Raw genomic sequence first — 7,947 nt, forward strand, 5'->3', positions numbered from 1 at the left:
CTGCTGAATGAGGAGCTGGAGGGGGGTTCAATCTCACAACCCTAAGATCGTGACCTGAGCTGAAACCAAGAGTGGGGTGCTTAACCAACTCGGCCACCCAGATGCCCTTATTTTTACTTTGGTAGATATTGTCAAATTATCCTCTGGAGAAATTTATGAGAGTGCCTATTTTCACACATCTTTGTCAGTGTGGTTTCTAAATCTTTCAATGTTGTCAAACTGTGAGCTGAAAAATACATTTTTATTGTAATTTTTATTAGCCTTTTTCATTTTATAAGTGATCTGAAGTATTTTTTAGGTTAGTTTTGTTGTTGTTGTTGTTGTTATGACGGAGAGAGAGTGCAAGCAGGCAGAGTAGCAGGCAGAGGGAGAGGGAGAAGCAGGCTCCCTCCTGAGGAAGGAATCTGACATGGGGCTCGATGCCAGGATGCTGGGATCATGACCTGAGCCGAAGGCAGTTGCTTAACCAACTGAGCCACCCAGGGGCCCCGATCTCAAGTATTTTTTCATATACTTAGAGCATTTATGTATTTTTTTCCTATGAACTCTTCATATTCCCGCACCCCCCCCCCCTTTTTCTTCAAATGGGACAATGATCTTTCTCTTATTGACCTATATAGGCTACTTATGTTTTAAGAACATTTGTTTATGGTGGATTTGTCTTGAGGAATTACAAAATTTTAATGTACCTAAATTCATCTTTCTTTTGAGGTATCTGGGTTTTGGTGTGGTGCTTAGAAAAGCTTTATTTGGAAATTAGTTTAAAACTTTTCTAGTAATTTAATTTTTAATAATTTTTTTAATAATTTAATTTTTTAACATATTATTCTCTGCTTCATCTGGAATTTATTTTATTATAAGCAGTAAGTTAGGAATCCAAGTTAATTTGTCTTTCCAGATGGCCACCCTGATGTTCCAATGTTTACGAGTTAATCCATCTTTTCCTTGCTGATTTGAAAAACCACCTTTAGCATAAACTAAACCCTTGTATGTCTCTGGGTCTGTTTCTGGACTTTTTACTTTGCTCACTGGCTTGTCTGTCTAATCAAGTCTGGCCGCATGTTTTAAACCTTTTTACTTCTATCTTTATGTCAAAGGGGTTGCAATGATATTTTAGGCTAGTGTTAGGGGTGCTCTTGGTATCTGGCAGAGCTAACTGGGCCATATGGAGACTGAATCCTTAATCCTGGCCTAAATCACTCTTCATTCAGCCCTTTGCCAACTACAACAAAAGAGGATCTGACATTAAGGATCCATGGGTCTGGGAAGTCTGACACCACATTCTGTTCTCAGTTAAGCCTCACAACCACCTCCAGGAAGCAAAGTGTTCCTTAGGTCATTTTGGTTGCAAGAGACAGACTTGCCAGGGCTGGTTCAAATAATAAGGGGTGCATTGTTTTCCTGTATAAGTAAGGGGGACATAAATATCAGCCACCTCATCAGGAAGAGCTATACAACAAGACCGCATACGGAAGGTCTCTTAAGTTTTTTTTTTTCTTTTTAAATTGCTCGTCATTTACCTAATTTAAAAGCGTAAACATATAAAACTCATTTTACAAGGTTGAATGCAGGCATATTTAAGGACCTATACCAAACATATTAGTGTGCTGACCTATGACAAGGGCTGGGGAGGAAAGAGGTATGGGTATCAGGGTTGAAGGGTTGCAAAAAAGAAATAAACCACAAGTGGAGGGACATTTCATGGGCTGATGAGAGTGTGCTATGCAGTGAACATCAGTGAACCCTTTGCATCTGGGATCCTTTAAAAAATTAAAAGTCAAAATGGAAGACTACAGGCAGAGCTCACCATTTGGTGTGGACTTCTTGAGACAGGTCTCCCATTGTTGGGTGGGTTCCATGGGAAGTGATGACAGCTCAAAGAGGTGGTGGCCGGCTCTTTCCAAGGAAGACTGGGAAGTACAGGACAGCCCCATCTCAGGGATATTTCACTCCCTGTGACTAAAAGTGAGCTCTCAAGGCACAGCCATCACCTGGAAACTGGTTAGAAATGTAGACACTCGGGTCTCACACCAGATCTGCTTCAGCAGAGTCTGACTTTTAACCAGATCCCCAGGTGATTAGAATAAATCATTAAAATTTGAGAACCTCTGCTCTAGGACATGGTTTGGCAAGTGGAAGGTTGCTTAGTGTCCAGTGCAGCTCAACCTACTGAGCCAACTCATTGTCCCCCCATGGTGGGTCATCACAGCTTCAACGGCTAAAGGGAAGCCGTTCTGAGTGGAGACAGAATTTACAATGTAACCTCAGAGAATGTGCCCAGAGCACAAACAAGGTGGAGACTGCCGCACTTGGAAAAGTCAGGAAGCTACGAGGTTAGGGTGTTTGGTAGTTGTCCATAGGCTAACTGAAGCCTCCCAGGATTCTGCAGGACTTGGAGAAGAGAAGAGAACTATGATCCAAGTGCCCAAGAGGGCAGTGGAAGAGGAGTGACCAGGATGTCCGTCAAACGTGAAAGGCCTGGGGTGACCCAGCTAGAGACCAGGAGTCCTAAAAGGAGTGGAACTTTTACTCAAGGGTAAAAGCAACGTTGGCATTGGGACTACCAATATCACCTCCCAACCCTCGGGTCTGAGATGTGAGAGAGGAGAAGCCTCTAGAGGAGAGCCAGGGTCAGGTAAGGCCCAAAGGTGAAGGACACCTTCTATGGAGAAGCCAAGGATGCAAGGGAGTTTGTTTGGTGCAAAATTGGGGCTCCAGAAGACTCACTGTGTTGGGATGTGAAAAGAGAAGTAGAAGATCAGACTGGAGAAATACAGGGAGGAGATGGAGGGCACAAAAGACGGGAGGTGAGTTATCATTTTGGGAACTGTGTCAGTCAGGATATAACAGTCTCTACTATTGCAACAGATGACCCCAAATCTAAGTGGCTTAAATGGTGGTTTCTGGCTTATACTACTTGTTCATTACGGGTTGGTGTGGACCCTGCTCCATGTCCTCCTTACCTAGGGATCTAGGATGATGGAGACTGTCTGTCTATGCTTCCATGATAGTCAGAGCTCAATTTTTTTAAAAAAATTATTTATTTATTTAAGAGAGGGAGAAAGAGTGTGTACAAGCCGGGGGTGGGGTAGAGAGAGAGGGAGAAGCAGGCTCCCCACCGGGCAGGGAGCCCGATGCGATGCGGGACTCCATCCCAGGACTCTGGGATCATGACCCAAGCCAAGGCAGACACTTAACCAACTGAGTCACCCAGGAGCCCCTAAAGCTCAATTTTTGTGTGTGCACTTGCTGGAGTATTCATTAAACAAAGCAATTCACATGACCACCTCTGAATTTAAAGGGACAGGATGTGCAATCCTACCATGAACCTGAGGGAAAACGAGAAATATTTGGTGACTAGAACTAATGATTACCACATGTAGTGACTAACTTATAGGGGTGTGAGTGAATGAATCTGCCTTTAAGTTTCAGAAAAGAACTCTGGGACAGTTCTGTTGGCATGCAAGCCTGCTGCCATCCACTGGAGGGTGGCTGAGTCCTGATACACCAGGAATCTGTGCCTGTTCCATGGGCATGAGTTAGTTCTTGAGATTTCCAGAAGTGTAGGAATCAGAAATCTACACAGACATATGCAGTTATTGGGATGGCATGTTAACCCTGCTCTTTGCTCTGAAAAGTTGGTCTTTGTAATGAATGGTTTTGTTTTCAGGCCGGAGAGATATTGGGTAAATAACTGTCTCAGCAAAAAACAAAGAACAGGGATATATTGTTCTTCTGGGTGTTTCAGCTGATACTTTAATCTTGACTCCCTGAACTCCCATGTCTCCTTGAGATACCAGCCAATGTTGCAAGTAGAAGCAGCCAACCTCACATTTTCCCTGATTGCTAAAATTCTACCAATAGTAAAGTCATACCTCCCTCTTTGAAAAGATTTAGTGAGCACATTTGTAATGCTCTTCGATTGACCAGTGAGCAAATGTCCTGTGGCCATCTTGAGTGCCTCGCCTTCTAGTTCTGCAGAAATATGCATATTAAATCAAGAATGTTAGGGGTTACGGAAGTGGATGAAATAGGTGAAGGAAGTCAAAAGGTACAAACTTCCAGTTATAAAATAAATATCATGGGATGTAATATACAGCATGGTGAGTATAGTTAATAATATTGTATATTTGGAGGTTGCTAAGAGAGTAGATATTAAAAAGTTCTCATCACAAAGGAAAAATTGTGTGGTGATAGATGTTAACTTATTGGGGTGATCATTATTTTTGATGTACACAAATATTGGATCATTATGTTGTACGTCTGAAACTAATATAATGTTTTATGTCAGTTATATCTCAATAGAAAAATTTTAAAAAGAATATTAACCTCATTGGGTTCTAGAACTGTAGATCCATATAATTAATTGTGATTAGACCACTGATTTTGAAATTCTCCATTTGGATTACTCTGCAGGAAATTGGTACAGGAGCCCAACACCTATGATGTAGGGAAGTTTGGTCAGTTCTTCTCTGTGTAAAAACTCTGCTCTTTTAGCCATCACGTGACTAAGAGAAGGTGACCCTGTCTTCAGCTGTCGGGTGGACCCTGATTAGTCTCAGGCAGGGTGTCTCAGTCTTGACACTATTGACACTGAGCCCAGGGAATTCTATGTTGTCGGGGCTGTTGTGTGTAGGACAGGATGTTGAGCAGCATTTCTGCCAGTAGAACCCCAGCTACCATGGAAACAACTCGAAGTGTCTCCAGATATTGTCAAATGTATCCTGGGAGGAAAAGTACACGGCTCCAAGCCATGGGTGTAAGCCAACCATGATAATCCATTCTTCTTTCTAGATAGCTGGCAGAAGAATGGATATGTGACCATTTGGCTAATGAGATTAGGGGCAGGAAGAAAAACTGCAGGAGGGTTTGAGGAAATGTTTTCTTCCTTATAAAAAAGAGACCCAGGGCGCCTGGGTGGCTCAGTGGGTTAAGCCGCTGCCTTCGGCTCAGGTCATGATCTCAGGGTCCTGGGATCGAGGCCCGCATCGGGCTCTCTGCTCAGCAGGGAGCCTGCTTCCCTCTCTCTCTCTCTGCCTGCCTCTCCATCTACTTGTGATTTCTCTCTGTCAAATAAATAAATAAAATCTTTAAAAAAAAAAAAAAAAAAGAGACCCAGGGGGCACCTGGATGGCTCAGTTGGTTAAGTGGCTGTCTTCTGCTCAGGTCATCAGGCCAGGGTCTTGGGATAGAGTCCCATGTGGAACCCCCATTCCCATTGGGCTCCCTGCTCAGCGGGGAGTCTGCTTCTCCCACTTTCTCTGCCCCTCCCCCGGCTCATGTGCGTGCTCTCTTCTCTCTCTTATAAATAAAATAATCCTTTAAAAAGAGAGAGAGAGACCTGGGAGGAAGCAGTTCCTTTCCCTTTCTCTGGATTTTGCAGTTTGTAGCTGAAATGCAGGCAATGTTGTATTCGTCTCACTACCAGCATGAAGATGAAGCCAACTCAGGAAGCCCGGAGCTCCTCAGAGAAGGAGGAGCTGACGCTCCCAGGAAGCTCAGCCCACCCTTGGGTGGCTTTTTATTTGAAAGAACAAATACTTTTTTGTTGGAGCCTGAGTGTTCTGTTCCTTGCACCTAAAACCATCAAACTGGCAGAGAGAGAGGCAGCGTCCTTGCCCATTCGGACCAGGACAGGTGCCCTCTTAATTAAAAGTAATACATTTCTCATCATCGAAGTGACAGGAGGTCAGGAGTTTACTTGGGTTCTTGGCAAGTTGATAAGAAAACTGAGCACCTACTGTCTAGAGGGGAAGAATGAGGCAGCTAAGAAGAGAAGGACTAGATAGCCCTGACCAGGAATGGTTACAAAGATCAGAGAAGTAAGTGCAAAGGGATAGGGTTAGTGAGTGGAGGAGTCAGACTTGGATACAGATTAACCCTGACCAAGATGCAAATTTACCCCGACCAAGAGCCCAGAGTCTTGCTACAGCCATGGTCTCTACTTTTGGCTGCACAGTGGAATCACCTCGGGAGCTTTAAAAATAGCGATGCCTGGGCCCTACCCACGCCCATCCTGGTATAATTGGACTGGGGTGTGACCTGGGTATCCTTTTTTTTTTTCTTTTAACTCAAGATTTTAAAATTTTTTTGGTGGATTCAGGTGTCCCCGTGTCCTTTTTACTCTTATTGTGTTGCCTTTGCAGCAGGCTGGCTGGGTTGGAGCAACTGGGTGGGGGTGGGTAGGACGGTGTGCCCGCAGCCCCAGCCAAGAGGGTCCGGTTTTGGCTTCATGCAGGGTAGAAATCAAACTTGAGCCAAGAGGAAGTGAGAGCAGAGTTTACTGAGACACAGAGAAAGCAGATACAGACAGAGCATCCGGGATACTCTGAAAAGAAAGAAAAGCGTGTCTGGTGTTTGCGTGGGGTCTGGGTTGTGTGTGTGTGGATTTTTTTTTTTTTTTTTTAAGATTTTGTTTATTTATTTGACACAAAAAGAGAGAGAGGTCACAAGTAGGCAGAGAGGTAGGCAGAGAGAGAGAAGGAAACAGGCTCCTCACTGAGCAGAGAGCCCGATGCGGGGCTCAATCCCGGGACACCGAGATCATGACCTGAGCCAAGGCAAAGGCTTTAACCCATTGAGCCACCCAGGTGCCCTGGGTCTAGGGTTTTTATGGAGGATTGTAGTTTGATGCAGATGCGTTCTCAGGTGTCCAGGAACGTAGACGAGCATTGAGGTGTCCTCCATGTCACTTCTGCCCCGGAACCAGGGGTCTTGGTGAGTTAGAGGTCTTAGAAAATGTTCCTGATGGCCTCACCTGGTCACCCCTTAAGATGTGCTGTCTTGTGCTGGAAAACTCCAAAGAAATCATTAACTCCTTAACCTGTACAAGGAGGACCCATATTACCTGTTTCATGAGGCGTGTGTACGGCGGGGGACGGGAGGGGTGTAGGTCCTCGCAAGAACAGAATCAGGAAAAGGAGCAGAAAAGCACTTTTTCACGGGGTCCCTTTAGTCTCCTTTCCTCCCCTACCTTTACACCAGTAGATTCTTCTCTTAACTTCATCCTGTTTTTTTGTGAATAGATTATATTCGTACTTGGTACAGGTACCTGTCTTCCTGTCACTCAGTTTCCACCTAGAGGATAGTTTATAATTCTGTGTGGGTATATGTTTATTTTATTTTCAGTTCCTTTTTATTTGACAGGATGCATTCTTTGTATGCATACAAAAATTCTTTGTATGCATTCTTTGTATGCATACTTTCTACATCTAACACTTTTGACTTCACTGTACCTTACAGATTGTTCTATGCTTATACTTTGAGAGTGTCTTCTCCTTTTTTATACACAGCCAAGATGTTCCATGGTATGGATATGCCTTACTCTACCTAACCAGTCCCCAAGCGATAGGATTTAAGTTGGCCCCAGCCTTGCTTTGACAATGGATGCCCCAGGGAATCACCTCACACAGCATTTGTAGGCTTATCTGTAGAAAAATGGGCTCTCCGAGGGGAGTCTGGGTGGCTCAGTGGGGTGGGTCCTGGGATCGAGCCCCACATTGGGCTCTGCTCAGCAGGGAGCCTGCTCCCCCTTCTCTGTGCCTACCTCTCTGCCTACTTGTGATCTCTGTCTGTCAAATAAATAAATAAAATCTTAAAAAAAAAAAAAAATGGGCTCTCCGAGTCAATGGGCCAGTGTACTTGGGATTTATGGAGAGTGTCATGCGGACCTTCTGGAGGCTGTGTTTCTTCATCCATGATATGCTAGGAGGGGGCGCCTGGGTGGCTCTGCCGGTTAAGCATCTGCCATTGGCACGGGTCATGATCCCAGGGTCTCTGGGATCAAGCCCACATGGGGCTCCCCACTCAGCGGGGAGTCTGCTTTTCCCTCTCCTGTGCTTGCTCCCTCTCAAGGAAATAAATAAAATGTTTTAAAAAAACCCAATACGCTGGGAGAAAGAGCACCCTCGTTCTTCATGGTAAGGTGTATTATCATTGTTTGATTTG

Source organism: Mustela erminea, chromosome 7 (genome assembly GCF_009829155.1).
Source record: "Mustela erminea isolate mMusErm1 chromosome 7, mMusErm1.Pri, whole genome shotgun sequence".
NCBI classification, from domain to species: domain Eukaryota; kingdom Metazoa; phylum Chordata; class Mammalia; order Carnivora; family Mustelidae; genus Mustela; species Mustela erminea.